The sequence below is a fragment of the Arachis hypogaea genome, chromosome 12, assembly GCF_003086295.3.
Source record: "Arachis hypogaea cultivar Tifrunner chromosome 12, arahy.Tifrunner.gnm2.J5K5, whole genome shotgun sequence".
Lineage (NCBI taxonomy): Eukaryota > Viridiplantae > Streptophyta > Magnoliopsida > Fabales > Fabaceae > Arachis > Arachis hypogaea.
In genome coordinates this window covers 56938616-56954134 of record NC_092047.1, presented here as the reverse complement: position 1 = coordinate 56954134, position 15519 = coordinate 56938616, and the positions used below count along the sequence as shown (strand labels likewise).

The 15519-nt window shown below is 38.4% G+C and overlaps 1 non-coding gene across 1 annotated transcript; it reads left to right on the top strand.

The window, feature by feature from the left end:
- Positions 1-14236: 14236 nt before the first annotated feature.
- Positions 14237-14344, top strand: LOC112732105 (small nucleolar RNA R71). Its single transcript, XR_003167843.1, has one exon. It is a non-coding gene; the product is annotated as a small nucleolar RNA R71 (small nucleolar RNA).
- The last annotated feature ends 1175 nt before the right edge of the window (positions 14345-15519 follow it).

Genomic DNA, 15519 nt, shown 5'->3' with positions numbered 1-15519 from the left:
CCTGGCCACCTAACGTTTGCGCCAACGTTAGACCCCTAACTTGGAGGCTAACGTTGGCACATGAAAATACAAGGGAGAGGAGCAAAAGTTTGCGCCAACGTTAGACCCCTAACTTGGAGGCTAACGTTGGCGCATGAGTGCACTAGAAAGGGCCAACGTTGGAGCCAAAGTTAGACCCCTAACTTTGGCACCAACGTTGGTATCAGCAAATTGTGCTAGCTGATATGAAAAGTTGGAGCCAAAGTTAGACCCCTAACTTTGGCTCAAACTTTTGGTCCAACTTTTGCAAAACTCCGAACCGGTTCAATTGGTTCACTTTGGTTCTTCTCCAAACTTCAAGAGCAATCAACCAAGGCCTCTTTCAACCCAATTCCACCAAGAGCAAAGGCCCAACTCAAGGCTTGAAGATCATTTGAAGAAAGTGTATAAATAGGATAGAATTCAAGTTCTGCAGGGAGCTTTTTCTGGAAGAGTTTTTCTTTTGAATTTTCATAGCTTTTGGCATAGAGTGATCTTTAATTTCTTTGTTTTCATTGCTTTCAATTTCAATTACACTTGTCTTGGATCTTGGATTGGAGAATTGAAGAAATTCTGTTTCAATCTCAATCTTGGATCTCTCTGTTTCTTGATTGTTAATTGAATTTCATTTCCGGTTATTTGCTCTTCATCTATTCTCTTTGCAATTTACAATTCCCTTGCAATTGTTTTTATTGGATCTAGGAAGGTATTGAGATCTAGACTGAGTATTCTAGTCTCTGGGTCCTGAGATCCAAATCTCCAATTTACATTCTGTTTCTTGCTTTCCATGTTTATTTACTTTTCTGCTATAAGATCCGATCCAATCCCAATTCCCTTTTACTCTTCTGTTTGATGCAATTTAATTTTTCCTTGTTTAATTTCTGCAAATCCACGTCCCAATCCCCTTTACATTTCAAGCAATTTACATTCCTTGCACTTTAAGATTCCGCAATTTACATTTCTTGCACTCTAAGTTTCTACCATTTAATTTCTTGTTCCTTAAGATTCAACAATTTAATTTCCTGCTCTCTTTACTTTCATGCAATTTACATTCTGCAAATCACAAATCATCCAACCAACACTCGATTCGCTTGACTAAATCAACCACTAAACTAAAATTGCTCAATCCTTCAATCCCTGTGGGATCGACCTCAATCCCGTGAGTTTTTATTACTTGATGCGACCCGGTACACTTGCCGGTTAGATTTGTGTGTTTTGGGAGAAATTAATTTTTCACCAAAATACTCATCAAGCAACCCATCCCCTTGCGCATCTTAGCATATGGTGCAGAATTTATAACCCACAAACTAACCGGCAAGTGCACCGGGTCGTACCAAGTAATACCTCAGGTGAGTGAGGGTCGATCCCACGAGGATTGATGGACTAAGCAACAATGGTTAAGTGATTTACTTAGTTAGACAAGCAGAAAATGGTGTTTGAGAGTTCAAAAGTATTAAACAGTAAATTCAGAATATCAGAAAAGCAAGCAGTAAACAAGATGTGAATAATATATGGAGAAACAGTTAAGGCTTTAGAGATATCTATTTTCCAGATTTACTTTTCTTACTAACCATGTTAATCATGAAAGATTCAAGTCATGGCAAACTATATATGACTAAGCCCTAATTCCTTAGACCTTCTTAGTCTACTTTAACTTTCATCAACTGCCAATTCCTTGGTCACTTAATTCCAATTAGAGAATGAAGTTCAATTCTAGTTTATGTGCCATAGAAACTCTAATTACCCAAATATAAAAGGATTATATATCACGTATCCTTTTAAGTCCAGATAATTAGAAATTTAGGAGAAATTGTTTTCAAGCTGTTGTTCAAGTAAAGAGCTTTTCCAAGTTATACAAGAACTCAATTAGAATAAGGGTCATACTTCCGTTCCACCCAAAATTCATAAGATAAAGAACGAAAACACTTTTTGAATTATAAATCAGTACATGAATTAAAATAGAAAAATAACAGTATCAATCCATAGAATAGACAGAGTTCCTAACCTTAACAGTGGAGGTTTAGTTGCTCATGGAAAAGAGTGAAAACTAGGATTTTGGTAAACTGTAAATTGGGCTGAGGTGGTATTATGTGGAATCCCCAGAAGAGAAGTTTCTTTTCTCTTTTATATCTAATCCTAATTAATTTAAAATCTATTTTCTAAAACTAATATAATATTTTTTCCTATTTATAAAAATTAAAGTTTAAATCAGAATTAATTTTAGCAATCAGCGTTTTCTGCACGTGGTGCATGTCACGCGTACGCGTCGATGGTCTTCTTCGCGTGTCACGCGTACGCGTCAGGTACGGGCACGTGTCGCTGTGGAAATCTCCAAATCACGCACACGCGTCAGGTACGCGCACGTGTCGCTCCTTCTATTTGTGCTCCTTCTATTTGTGCAAGCTTCCTTTCCATCCTCTAAGCCATTCCTGCCCTATATAGTGTTCTTCTCTTTTTCTGCAGAAACTCTATCAAATCCAACCAAATGCTACCTAAAATAAACAGAATTGCACATGACTCAAAGTAGCATTCATAGTGGTTAAAAGATAATTAATTCTTGATTAAACTCAATCAAATTAAATGCAAATTCACTAGAAAAAGATAGGAGAGATGCTCACGCATCAGCATGCACCAAGGACGGTGCAATCTTTAAGTGTGAGGAGGTCGATACCGACTTCTGTGGGTTGGTTATTTCTTACTTCAACACCAATGTTCAATTTTCCTTGTAAATTAGTTATTGCATTCGCATGTTTGATTGCATGTTTGTTTGTTTTTGTGCATTTAGCTACTACTTGGTTGAAGTAACATTTCTTTTTCTATGAAACTTTATAATATTTCACTAATTTAAATTGAAAATTTGTGTTAAACTTGTTTGAAGATTATAAATTGGAACATAGGTTTATAGCTGAGAACACACAACCTATGAGATTTTGAGCTTAACTACATGGTTACATTATTTAATCATAATATTTTATTCTTGTGTGTTTCCTTCTCTATGATTGCAATCTATATTTTGTTCCATTCTATATGTCCATTGTTTAGTGTATCTACATGCTTGCATATGATTGAGGCCATCATTTGTTATTAGCTCACTTATCCCAAATAGCCTACCCTTTCAATTACCTTTGTTTGTCACCTTGAGCCTTTCAATCCCCTTTTGTTCTATATTTTACCACATCACTAGCCTTAAGCAGAAAAATAATTAATTACCAGATTTGAATATTTGGTTAGCTTAAGATAGAGATTGTGTATCAATTAAGTGTGGAAAACTGTGGGAACTTGGGTTGATGGAAGTGTGCAGTGTTTCATTGACAAAATATTGGGAATTTGGGTGCCTACTCATATGAGACCAGAGAAATTAAAATACCATGTGCATTGATATGTTATGTTTATTTTTATTTCAAAAAAAAAGACAAAGAGAAAATATTCAAATAAATAAGTAAATAAATAAATAAGGGGACAAAATTACCCCAATGCTAAGTTGAATAAAAGATCAATGTATAGGTGATGAAATTGAAGAAAACTTTGGATACATGAGTATGTGAAATATGCAAAAGTGGAAATTATGGGTAGCTAGGCATAAATTGGAATTACATAGAGTGTGTAATGTTAGGTGAGAGCTCAGGTTAGTCAAAGATTCATATTATAGCTCACTTGGCCATACATATATCCTCTCCCTTACCTTATCCCCATTACAACCTTGAAAAGACTTCATGGTATTTGCATTGGTATATTAAATTTTGTTGATTGGTTGGATGAAGAACAAAGTTTTAGAAAGCATGATTAGAGAAGAGTAGAGTGATTAACCCTAGATACTTGAGAGATTAGAGTGCATATACATCTTAGAATTAATCAAACACGGATCAAAGAGAAATAGTAATACTTTTATTAATTCATAGGACTCAGTAGGGCTCCTCCTCTAAACCTAGGAGGTTTAGAGACTCATACTGAAAGGAAATACAAAGTAAAACTCAAAAAAATGCTGAATAGTATGCGTGTTGCTCGAATGATTATGTAAAATACATTTTAAACACTAAAGAGATGAGTAGTAAGGGTAAAACAGTCTATTTAGTGCTATTATCCACTTCTGGGGCCCACTTGGTGAGTGTTTAGGCTGAGATTTAATGAGATCCACATGCTATGAGGTCTCTAGAGTGTGAAACGCTGGCTAGGGTGTCCTCTCTAAGCATTTGGATGCTGCTCTCTGCTCTTTGGGTGCTGGACGCCTGGAAGGGGGCAGGAAGCTAGCATTGAACGCCAGTTTTGGGCCTTCTAATCCGAAGCAAAGTGATTCACCCAGAAACTGTCTCTCAACAATTTTCCTCCGGCAAGTGCACCGGATTGTCGTCAAGTAAAAACTCACTATAGAGTGAGGTCGAATCCCACATGGATTTGGTTGGTTGATCAACGTTAATTGGAGAATTGTTCTAGTTGAGCAAAATCGGATTTAAATTGGGATTGCAGAAAGTAAAATTGGCGGGAAACGTAATTTCAAAGAATTAACCAACAGGAACTAAATTGCGAGAAATTAAATGACAGAATCTTAAATTGCAAGAAATTAAATGGGAATGGGTGTTTAACATAAAATTAAAGAGCAGAAAGTAAAATAGAATGGGTAGATCAGAGACGGGGATTCACTGGGTTTCAGGAGATATTGAATTCTCTGGATCAAATCATTTTCACCTCTTCCTCAATCAATGCATTCATTGATCTCCTTGGCAATCTTAGGTGATTAGATCCCAATTCCTTGGCAATCTAATCTCTCTAAGCATGAACAATTGCCCAATTCCTTGATTTAAATGCTCATGGGAAGAGATGAAGTTTGGTCACTAATTATACCACACAAATTCATAGATCAAAGTATTGGTAGGATTACATGTCACTATATCCATCTAAACCCCAATCTACTCCAATGTGAGAAAGCATTTCTAGCATGATGTCCTCATTCCTCTTCCAAGGTTCCGAGGAGATCCAATTATGAATAGCTTCTTTCCTAAGATAACTATCCAATTTGATGAAGAACGAAAGTTTTCTAGGAAAATCAAGAGAAAAGAAAGAAGAAGAATAATGAAAATTAATATTGATCCATTGAATTACAACAGAGCTCCCTAACCCAATGAAAGGGGTTTAGTTGTTCATAGCTCTCAAAATGGAAAATGGAATTGAAAGATACATTCTAAAAAATTAAAATGAACAGAAAAGTAAAAGTGCCGTCAAAATTTTCCTGATCCTCTCTAACTTAAATTCTAAGCTATTTATACACTTTCTTCCATTGATCTTCAATATCTGAATTGGGCTTTCGGCCTTGATGGAATTGGGTTGAGATGGCTCCCATTGGTTTCCCTTGTTGTTTAGAAGAGATCTAGTTTGAATTACAAGTTCTGATGCTTCAAGTTGGAGTCAACATTTGATGGCCAATGTTGACTCAAATGCCCTTCTTAAAAACCAGATAAATCTTCTGTCATTGGCGTTTGACTCAACGTTGGAGGGCCAACGTTCTGCTACCCACGCGTACGTGTGCCTTGCGCGTTTGCGCCCATGGGTCAAAATGCTCATCCACGCGTGCGCATGCTGTACGCATACGCATGGATGCAAAAATCCCATTTTCCGGTTTTAAAAACATGTAGAAGAGCGTTGGCCTTAGCGTTAGACTGGCAACGTTCCCTCCAACGTTGGCCAATCCACGTGTGCGCGTGCTTCACGCTTACGCATGAATTGCCATTTTTCCTATCGACGCGTACGCGTCACTGATGCGTACGCGTGGATTCAAGTTTTTCAATTCCAAATTCTGGGCTTGGCATCGCGGACGTTGGAGGCAGCGTTTGAGGTAACGTTGGACCTCCAACTTTCGTTTGGTGATGCATACGTGTGACCCACGCGTACTGGTGCATGAAATCGTGATCGTTCATTCTTTGGTAACGGCGCCAAAAACTTAATACGCACATTCATAATCTTAGTTCTTTGTCACAACTTCGCACAACTAACTAGCAAGTGCACTGGGTCGTCCAAATAATAAACCTTACGTGAGTAAAGGTCGATCCCACGGAGATTGTCGGTTTGAAGCAAGCTATGATCACCTTGTAAATCTCAGTCAGGCAGATTCAATTGGTTATGGAGATTTGATAATAAAAATATAATTAAAACATAAAATAGGATAGAAATACTTATGTAATTCATCGGTGAGAATTTCAGATAAGCGTATGGAGATGCATTTATTCCTTCTGAACTTCTGCTTTCCTACTGCTTTCATCCAATCATTCATACTCCTTTCCATGGCAAGCTGTATGTTGGGCATCACCGTTGTCAATGGCTACATCCCGTCCTCTCAGTGAAAATGGTCCAAAATGCGCTATCACCGCACGGCTAATCATCTGTCGGTTTTCAATCCTGCTGGAATAGGATTCAGTAATCCTTTTGTGTCTGTCATTACGCCCAGCACTCGCGAGTTTGAAGCTCGTCACAGCCATCCCTTCCCAGATCCTACTCAGAATACCACAGACAAGGTTTAGACTTTCCGGATCTCAAGAATGGCCGCCAATAATTCTAGCCTATACCATGAAGACTCTGATCGTAGATCAGAAGACTAAGAGATACACATTCAAGCTTGTTTACATTTATAACGGAAGTGTTTGTCAGGCACGCGTTCATAAGTGAGAATGATGATGAGCGTCACATAATCATCACATTCATCATGTTCTTGTGTGCGAATGAATATCTTCGAGAAGAAATAGGCTTGAATTGAATAGAGAAACAATAGTACTTTGCATTAATTCATGAGGAACAATAGAGCTCTGACCGCTGTCACAGAAGCACCCAAAGATGTATTGGTAAAGATTCTCTTCAAGAAAACCGCGTTGTAAGTATAGCTCTACCAACAATAATCTTCGGGGGTCAAATTTAGAAGAGGGATTTGGTTGTCACAAGTTCAACCCTAATAGAATTAACCGAAGTATTCAAACCTCGGGTCGTCTCATAAGGAATGGGCAATCATGTGCTTTGACATTGGTTAGAAATCCGGGGTTGTGAGTTATAAGCATGAAAATAAATGGGAATCTTAACAAACAAGTAATCTTAAAATGCAACAATTAATTCAATCAACTAAACAAAACATAAACACCTTAAATGAATAAACAACATTCCACTTAATTCTATTGTGACCCAAACAAGAAACTACAGCTAAAGCAATTGGTTGGGAAAGTTGATTTTCAAGTATGAATAATAAAGGTAACTCTTGGCTAGGCTCGGGAATTGGGATCACCATCCTTGTCTAACAACTATACCTTGACAATTATAAGGAACCAAGCTCATTAAGTCTACTCTCAAGTCTTAAGTACGTGATATCTACTCCTAGACTTGAAGTACGTCAAATGGCCCTGATCACATCAACCCATAAGTCCCAACCTACCTACTAATTAGATTAGTAGTGGGTTGGTGTCAATGAGTATCAAATTAACCACCTAGGGCTCCCAAATCATCAAATCCATTAGACCCAATGACTCAAGTTTACCCAATTTCCTTGACCTAGGCCAAGAGTGAAAAAGAACTACTCTATGATCAAAGTAAATAATTCATCAAACACTTGGTAAGCATTAACAAAAGACATGTTCAAATTAGCAATTAAATTGAGTTCTACAAATACTCAATAACAATTATCAACATGCAATCATCCAAACAATAAAGCTAAGCATAGAAATCATCAATGTAACATCAACAAGTCAAGATTCACAACATTCATGAAATGGGTATAAAATGAGAATTGACAAGAATTCATAAACTATCACAAGATATAAGCAAAATTGTAACAAGAAATTCAAATTGAACAATTAAAGCTAGTAATTAACAAGATCCAAATCACAAATCAACAAGGGAAGATCAAATTAAAACTAGATCTAGAGAGGAACAAGGGTTTCTCTCTCTAGAATAACCAAAGAACCAAAAACTAACTAAAAATTATGTCCTAGTGTAAAATGAGTGATCCCCCTTTTCCCCTAGCACCCTTGGGTCTTTTTCCATGCAGAAGCAGCTTGAAATTGGGTCTTTTTCCACGCGTGCGCGCCATGCGTGCGTGCGCGCCGGTTGCTCTTGCGACTTACGTGTGCGCGCTACGTGCGGGTGTGCATCGATAAGATTCTCCTGATTCGTGCAGATGCGTCCATCCTCGCGCGCCGCTTCCAGCCAATCCCATCCACGCGTGCACGTGAAGTGCGCGAGCGCGCCGATGCTGCTTTTCCAAAGATCTCAATTCTTCATGTTCCTCCCTTCTGTACATGCTTTCTCCCTCTCTTCTAAATCATTCCTACCCTATAATTCCTGAAATTACTCAACAAATACATCACGGCATCGAATGGCAATAGAAGAGGATTAAAATATGGCAATTTTAAGGCAAAATAAGCATGTTTTACATCATAGAGCAATATTGGGAAGTGAACACAAAACCATGCATTTCTTGCGAATAAGTGTGAGAAATGTTGATAAAATCACCCAAAATAAGCACAAGATAAGCCACAAAATTGGGGTTTATCAAGCTCCACACCTTAATCTATGGTGTGTAGAAACTCTACCGTTGAAAATACATAAGTGATGAAGGTCCAGGCATGGCCGCATGGCCAGCCCCCTAAACGTGATCAATATGATCTAAAGATGAACAAAAGATGTACAAAAGATGTACCAAAGATTTACAAAAGATCTCTAACACAATAGTAAAAAGTTCTATTTATACTAAACGAGTTACTAGGGTTACAAAAATAAGTAAATGATGCAGAAATCCACTTCCAGGCCCACTTGGTGTGTGCTTGGGCTGAGCATTGAAGCTTTCACGTGTAGAGGTCTTCCTTGGAGTTAAACGCCAGTTTGTAACCTGTTTCTGGTGTTTAACTCTGCTTTGCAACCTGTTTCTGGCGTTTAACTCCAGAATAGGGCAGAAAGCTAGCGTTGAACGCCAGTTTGTGTCATCTAATCTCGGGCAAAGTATGGACTATTAAATATTTCTGGAAAGCCTTGAATGTCTACTTTCCAATGCAATTGAGAGCGCGCCATTTGGGTTTCTGTAGCTCCAGAAAATCTATTTTGAGTGCAGGGAGGTCAGAATCCAACAGCATCTGCAGTCCTTCTTCAGCCTCTGAATCTGATTTTTGCTCAAGTCCCTCAATTTCAGCCAGAAAATACCTGAAAACATAGAAAAACACACAAACTCATAGTAAAGTCCAGAAATGTGATTTTTATTTAAAAAATAATAAAAATATACTAAAAACTAATCAAATCATACTAAAAACTATGTAAAAATAATGCCAAAAAGCGTATAAATTATCCGCTCATCACAACACCAAACTTAAATTGTTGCTTGTCTCCAAGCAACTGAAAATCAAATAGGATAAAAAGAAGAGAATATAATATAAATTCCAAATATCAATGAAACTTAGCTCCAATCAGATGAGCGGAACTAGTAGCTTTTTTGCCTCTGAACAGTTTTGGCATCTCACTTAATTCATTGAAGTTCAGAATGATTGGCATCTATAGGAACTTAGAATTTAGATAGTGTTATTGATTCTCCTAGTTCAGTATGTTGATTCTTGAACACAGCTACTTTATGAATCTTGGCCGTGGCCCTAAGCACTTTGTTTTCCAGTATTACCACCGGATACATAAATGCCACAGACACATAACTGGGTGAACCTTTTCAGATTGTGACTCAGCTTTGCTAGAGTCCCCAGTTAGAGTTGTCCAGGGTTCTTAAGCACACTCTTTTTTTTTCTTTGGACCTCGACTTTAACCGCTCAGTCTCATGTTTTCACTTGACACCTTCACGCCACAAGCATATGGTTAGGGACAGCTTGGTTTAGCCGCTTAGGCCAGGATTTTATTCCTTTAAGCCCTCCTATCCACTGATGCTCAAAGCCTTGGATCCTTTTTATTACCCTTGCCTTTTGGTTTTAAGGGCTATTGGCTTTTTGCTCTTGCCTTTTGGTTTAAAGAGATTTTGGCTTTTTCTGCTTGCTTTTTCTCTCTTTTTTTTCCTTTTTTTTGCCATTTTTCTTTTCTTCTTCTTTTTCTTTCGCAAGCTTTTGTATTCACTGCTTTTTCTTGCTTCAAGAATCATTTTTATGATTTTTCAGATCATCAAATAACATTTCTCCTTTTTCATCATTCTTTCAAGAGCCAACAATTTTAACATTCATAAACAACAAATTCAAAAGACATATGCACTGTTCAAGCATTCATTCAAAAAAACAAAAAGTATTGCCACCACATCAAAATAATTAAACTAATTTCAAGGATGAATTCGAAATCATGTACTTCTTGTTCTTTTGTGATTAAAAGCATTTTTCATTTAAGAGAGGTGATGGATTCATAGGATATTCATAGCTTTAAGACATAGACACTTAAACACTAATGATCATATAGTAAAGACACAAACATAAATAAAACATAAGGCTCAAAAACCGAAAAACAGGAAAATAAGAACAAGGAGATTAAGGAACAAGTCCACCTTAGTGAGGGTGGCGTCTTCTTCCTCTTGAAGAACCAATGGTGTTCTTGAGCTCCTCTATGTCTCTTCCTTGTCTTTGTTGCTCCTCCCTCATAGCTCTTTGATCTTCTCTAATCTCATGGAGAATGATGGAGTGCTCTTAGTGTTCCATCCTTAGTTGTCCCATGTTGGAACTTAATTCTCCTAGGGAGGTGTTGATTTGCTCCCAATAGTTTTGTGGAGGGAAGTGCATCCCTTGAGGCATCTCAAGGATTTTATGGTGAGGAATTTCCTCATGCTCTTGTTGAGGTCCATGATCTCTTGTTTACTCCATCCTTTTCTTAGTGATGGGCTTGTCCTCATCAATGAGGATATCTCCCTCTATGTCAAATCCAGCCGAATTGCAGAGGTGGCAAATGAGGTGAGGAAAGTCTAACCTTGCCAAAGTGGAGGACTTGTCAGCCACCTTGTAGAGTTCTTGAGGTATAATCTCATGAACTTCCACTTCCTCCCCAATCATGATACTATGGATCATGATGGCCCGGTCTACAGTAACTTCAGACCGGTTGCTAGTAGGAATAATTGAGCGTTGAATGAACTCCAACCATCCTCTAGCTACATGCTTAAGATCCGGTCTTCTCAATTGAACCGGCCTGCCTCTTGAGTCAACTTTCCATTGAGCTCCTTCCACACGTATGTCCATGAGGACTTAGTCCAACCTTTGATCAAAGTTGACCCTTCTAGTGTAGGGGCGTGCATTTTCTTGCATCATTGGCAAGTTGAACGCCAACCTTACATTTTCCGGACTGAAATCTAAGTATTTTCCTCGAACCATTGTAAGCCAATTATTTGGATTCGGGTTCCTACTTTGATCATGGTTCTTAGTGATCCATGCGTTTGCATAGAACTGTTGAACCATTAAGATCCCGACTTGTTGAATAGGATTAGAGAGAACTTCCCATCCTCTTCTTCTAATCTCTTGTTAGATCTCTGGATATTCGCTCTTTTTGAGCATAAAAGGGACCTCAGGGATCACCTTTTTCTTGGCCACAACTTCATAGAAGTGGTCTTGATAGACCTTTGAGATGAATCTCTCCATCTCCCATGACTCAGAGGTAGAAGCAATTGCCTTCCCTTTCCTCTTCCTTGAGGTTTCTCTGGCCTTAGGTGCCATTAATGGTTATGGAAAAACAAAAAGCAATGCTTTTACCACACCAAACTTAAAAGGTTTGCTCATCCCCGAGCAAAAGAAGAAAGGAAGTAGTAGAAGAAAAAAAATGGAGAAGATGGAGGGAGAGGGTGTATTCGGTCAAGGGGGAGAAGTGGTGGTTGTAATGTGTGAAAATGGAGTAGTGTTGTGGGGTTTATATAGGGGTGGGGGGAAGGGTAGGTTTCGGCCATTAGGGTTGGGTTTGGGAGGGAAAAGAATTTGAATTTGGAGGTAGGTGGAGTTTATGGGGAAGAGTGGATGGATGTGAGTGGTTAAGGGTATTTGGGGAAGAGATATGGAGGTGATTGGTGAAGGGTATTTGGGGAAGAGAGTTATAGAAAGGTGTGAAGAGGAGAGAAGAAGAGGTGGGGTAGGTGGGGATCCTGTGGGCTCACAGATCCAGTGGGGTCAAGGACTTAGCATCCCTGCTCCAATTAGGCGTGCAAAACGCCCTTAGAATGCATGTCTGGCGTTAAACGCCAGCTTGCTGCTTGTTTCTGGCGTTTAACGCCACTTTCATGCTCTGTTCTGGCGTTAAACGCCAGTCTGGTGCTTGTTTCTGGCGTTTAACGCCAGCTTGATGCTTCTTTCTGGCGTTAAACGCCAGCTTGATGCTTCTTACTGGCATTTTAACGCTAGTAAGCTCTTCCTCCAAGGTGAGCTATTTTTAATGCTGTTTTTCATTCTGTTTTTAATTTTTCAATAGTTTTTGTGACTTCACATGATCATCAACCTAAAGAAAACACAAAATAGCAATGGAAAAGAAAGAGATATAGTTAAATAACATTGGGTTGCCTCCCAACAAGCACTTCTTTAATGTCAATAGCTTGACAGTGAGCTCTCATGGAGCCTCACAGATGTTCAGAGCATTGTTGGGACCTCCCAACACCAAACTTAGAGTTTGGATGTGGGGGTTCAACACCAAACTTAGACTTTGGTTGTGGCCTTCCAACACCAAACCTAGAGTTTGACTGTGGGGGCTTTGGTTGACTCTGCAGTGAGAGAAGCTTTTCATGCTTCGTCTCCATGGTTACAGAAGGAGATCCTTGAGTTTTAAACACAAGGTTGTCCTCATTCAGTTGAAGGACCAACTCTCCTCTGTCCACATCAATCACAGCTTTTGCTGTGGCTAGGAAGGGTCTTCCAAGGATGATGGATTCATCCTCATCCTTCCCAGTGTCTAGGATTATAAAATCAGTAAGGATGTAAAAGCCTTCAACCTTTACTAGCACGCCCTCTACTAGTCCATAAGTCTGTTTTCTTGAGTTTTCCGCCATCTCTAATGAGATTCTGGCAGCTTGCACCTCAAAGATCCCAAGTTTCTCCATTACAGAGAGTGGCATAAGGTTAATGCCTGACCCCAGGTCACACAGAGCCTTCTCAAAGGTCATGGTGCCTATGGTACATGGTATTAAGAATTTACCAGGATCCTGTTTCTTTTGAGGTAATTTCTGCCTATCCAATGCATTCAGTTCATTGGTGAGCAAGGGAGGTTCATCTTCCCAAGTCTCATTACCAAATAATTTGGCATTCAGCTTCATGATTGCACCAAGGTACTTAACAACTTGCTCTTCATTAATGTCTTCATCCTCTTCAGAGGAAGAATACTCATCAGAGCTCACGAAGGGCAGAAGCAAGTCGAATGGAATCTCTATGGTCTCTGTATGAGCCTCAGATTCTTTCAGGTCCTCATTGAGGAACCCCTTAGTGTTCAGAGGACGTCCCATGAGGTCTTCCTCATTGGGGTTCACGTTCCCCTCCTCCCTTGTAGGTTCGGCCACACCAAGTAAGGTTATGGCCTTGCACTCTCTTTTTGGATTCTCTTCTGTATTACTTGGGAGAGTACTAGGAGGAGTTTTAGTGACTCTTTTACTCAGCTGGCCCACTTGTGCCTCCAAATTTCTAATAGAGGACCTTGTTTCATTCATGAAACTTAGAGTGGCCTTAGATAGATCAGAGACTATATTTGCTAAGCTAGATGGATTTTGCTTAGAATTCTCTGTCTGTTGCTGAGATGATGATGGAAAAGGCTTGCTATTGCTAAACCTGTTTCTTCCACCATTATTAAAGCCTTGTTGAGGCTTTTGTTGATCCTTCCATGAGAAATTTGGATGATTTCTCCATGAGGGATTATAGGTATTTCCATAGGGTTTCTCCATGTAATTCACCTCTGCTATTGCAGGGTTCTCAGGATCATAAGCTTCTTCTTCAGAAGATGCCTCTTGAGTACTGTTGGATGCAGCTTGCAATCCATTCAGACTCTGAGAAATCATATTGACTTGCTGAGTCAATATTTTATTCTAAGCCAATATGGCATTCAGAGTATCAATTTCAAGAACTCCCTTCCTCTGAGGCGTCCCATTACTCACAGGATTCCTTTTAGAAGTGTACATGAACTGGTTATTTGCAACCATGTCAATGAGTTCCTGAGCTTTTGCAGGCATTTTCTTTAGGTGAATGGATCCACCTGCAGAATGGTCCAATGAAATCTTAGATAATTCAGACAGACCATCATAGAATATATCCAGGATGGTCCATTTTGAAAGCATGTCAGAAGGACACTTTTTGGTCAGCTGCTTGTATCTCTCCCAAGCTTCATAGAGGGATTCACCTTTTTTCTGTTTGAAAGTTTGAACATCCACTCTAAGCTTGCTAAGCTTTTGAGGAGGAAAGAACTTGGCTAAGAAAGCTGTGACCAGCTTATCCCAAGAGTTTAGGCTATCTTTAGGTTGAGAGTCCAACCATATTCTAGCTCTGTCTCTTACAGCAAACGGGAAAAGTATAAGCCTGTAGACCTCGGGATCAATCCCATTGGTCTTAACAGTATCACAGATTTGTAAGAATTCAGTTAAGAATTGAAAAGGATCTTCTGATGGAAGTCCATGAAACTTGTAATTTTGTTGCATCAGAGAAACTAATTGAGGCTTTAGCTCAAAATTATTTGCTCCAATGGTAGGGATTGAGATACTTCTTCCATGTAAGTTGGAATTTGGTGCAGTGAAGTCACCAAGCATCTTCCTTACATTGTTGTTGGGTTCAACCATGTCTCCTTCTTTTTCGAAAATTTCTGTCAGATTTTCTCCAGAGAGTTGAATTTTAGCTTCCCTTAGCTTCCTCTTCAGAGTCCTTTCAGGTTCAGGATCAGCTTCAACAAGAATGTTCTTATCCTTGTTCCTGCTCATATGAAAAAGAAGAGAACAGAAAAGAAAATATGGAATCCTCTATGTCACAGTATAGAGATTCCTTATATGAGTGTAAGAAGAGAAGAATGGAAGAAGGAAAAGATAAGAATTCGAACACAGGGGAGAAGAGTGGGTTCTAATTTTGAGTGAAAGAGGGGTGTTAGTAGATAAATAAATAAATAGAAGGAGATGAGAGATGGAAGAATTCGAAAATAAAACAAAATAAAATAAAAAATATTTTTGTTTTTAATTTAAAATTAAAGTTAAAATTCGAAAATTTTAAGAAGAAAAATGAAATTAAATTAGAATTTAAAATAATTAGTTAATTGAAAAGGAATTTTGAAAAAGTGGGGAAGAATTTTCGAAAATTGGAGAGAGAAAGGTAGTTAGGTGGTTTTGAAAAAGATAAGAATCAAACAGAAAGATAGGATTAATTTGAGAAAGATTTGAAAATCAATTTTGAAAAGATAAGAGGTTAGAAAAGATTTTGAAATTGATTTTGAAAAAGATGTGATTGACATTGAAAAAGATATGATTGAAAATCATTTTGAAAAAGGTTTGAATTGGAAATTAAAAAGATTTGATTTTAAAAATTGAAGTTGATTACTTGACTAACAAGAAACAAAAAGATATGATTTTAAAAT